Here is a 2,540-nt window from a genome sequence, read left to right as displayed (position 1 = left end):
TATTGACTGACAGCCAGGCGGCTATCAAGGCCCTCAGATCTCACTAGATAACATCTAAACTGGCGACGGAGTGCCTCGACAAGCTGAACACTCTTAGTCTGACCAACCAAGTTTGGGTTCTCTGCATGCCGGGACATATTGTTATTAAAGGAAACGATATTGTCGATAAACTAACGAAGGAATGTTCATCAACCCCTTTTATCGGCCCAGAGCCCTTCTGTGGATCGGAAGGGGCACTCTCTGTCTTTGTCCGGTTAGAAAAAGGTACTCAAAGAAGTCGCGACTGGTATAATCTACCAGGTCTAGAGCAATCCAACATAGGAACATATGTAAAACCTTAAATGCTTCAAGGAATGTATGAGCTTATCAAAGAATAACTTGTTGCAGGATTCCTGACAGGACATTGTAGGCTGAATTTGCTCGCACAGGCGCACAGCACATCTTGGAAGAATGTCCTGCACTGTTGGATAAAAGCAGAAGGCACCTGGGTGAAGATCTGACAACCAAACGCGAAGTGAAATCCGTAGATTTAGGTTCCATACAAAAGCACAATAGCAATAGCAACAGAGCAATAGATCTTAAGTTCGCAGTTCATCCACAATAATAATAATAATAGGTGAATTTTTTTTTAACGATGTGACTAGTTTATTGGGATTTACTAAGATGCAAAAACCAATGGAAATGAGTAATTATGCGAGGCAATTGCGTAATATATGTACTTATTCATATACTGAAAAAAAAATAAATCCCTCTCCACTTTCCCATTAACAATTCAAAGTAGAGCAGTTTTTTCACTTAAAAACACTATTTTTCAGGTCGCGTATTTTTTAACCGACCTGACTGAACTCGGATAAATAGCCGAACAAACAAATCAAAATGGCTGTAATGGTGAATAGAAAGGTGCTACCAGATGTTCGAAAATTAAATACGTATACTAAAATGAAGGGATATTCAAAAATCTACTTCTGTTTCATAATGATCTCCATAACATTACGGAATATATGAGTATGTGTGCGGTGTTAATAAAAATAAATACTTCGATAAATAGTGACAATTAAAAGAAATCGCGGGATTTTATATAAATAAATTTCTTTATAAAAATCAATACTGCGATAAATAAGGAAAATTTTTATTAAAAAATTGCGCCATTTTTTATTAAACATTTTCGCCTGCGGCGCTTTTTTCATAAAGTTCAATACTTATAAATAATATTGAAAATTTTTAATTTTTTATAATAATCGATAATTCGATAAATATATAAAACAGTATTTCAATATAAAGAGAAAATTTTCGATAAAAAACCCGCGACTTTTTCACTATTCTCATCATCTGGCAGCACTTCCAAATAACCAATGAAATGTGTATGGTGAATTGCACAACTTTAAAAGTTAATAATTTTTTAAATAGAAGTCTCCGCGCTCTGGGGAATCGGGAAAAGCTGCACACCCTCATATTTATTTTTTTCAAATTTCGACCGAATTTAAGGAAATTTTTCCCCGGAATTGTATGTACCCTGGCTAAGGTACTCGGAAAACATGGAAGAGAAATTACCATATTGTATGTAGCAGGAATATTTTCCATAGAAAGGTTTGCCAACTTCATCGCGTTTTCGAACAACCAACCGAATATTATGTCCCTCCGATTTATCAGATAACCTCAAAAGTGAACTTGGTATGACTAGTTAGTTGAAATTAACTATATTCAAGTTCATATATGTAGACATTGAAACTATGTGACTAGATTTCTGATTGTAGATCCAGAGTTTTTCTACTTCGTTGAACAATTACAACCAAAGAAGCTCATTGAAACGACCGGTTTCATGCTCTCCAGAGCACTTTTAAGATCACGGACCACAAAGATCTGTCCCATACAACAAATTAATTAGTCGTTGGAAATAGTTAGATGTGGTTTTCACCTTAACGGTTACGTAGTGGGGGGCAACAGGTATTTAAAATTTTTCTTCCCTACAGCATCGTTAAAACCAATCATCCAGAAAAGCTAAGACGTAAGGAAATAAATTCTAAAAGAGACTGACCAAAAATTAACTACAGTCAAATGTATATATATACATTTTTTTTACATAAAAGTGTGTGTTTCTAAAACAAGCCTCACATTTAAACCATTTACCTTCGGAGAAGAAAAAAGGTTTTTTCTTAACAGCGGTCGCGCCTCGACAGGCAATGGCAAACCTCCGAGTGTATTTCTGCCATGAAAAACAGCTTCTCATAAAAACACAAACGCCGTTCAGAGTCAGCGTAAAAAACTTTAGGTACCTTCCCTTTGTGTGACAACATCAAGGCGCATGCCAAAACTCGGAGGAGAAGCTCGGCCAAATACTAACGTATGTGTAAGCGCCAATCTTTTATTATTATTATTATTATTATTATGAAAGGAGAATTTATCGAAAAGTAGAAGTAACTTCAGATTTCCATGTTTTTCTCAACTGTGCAAATTTATTCAGCGTTTTCTCGCAGTGCAGTGCAGCGCAGTAGTCTATTTAGTTGGTATTTCATTAAAGAGTGAAACATAAAAAGACGAAT

This window comes from Rhagoletis pomonella, unplaced genomic scaffold, assembly GCF_013731165.1.
Source record: "Rhagoletis pomonella isolate Grant_MI unplaced genomic scaffold, Rhpom_1.0 Rhpom_scaffold_00007, whole genome shotgun sequence".
NCBI classification, from domain to species: Eukaryota; Metazoa; Arthropoda; class Insecta; order Diptera; family Tephritidae; genus Rhagoletis; species Rhagoletis pomonella.
This window is presented reverse-complemented; position numbering follows the sequence as displayed.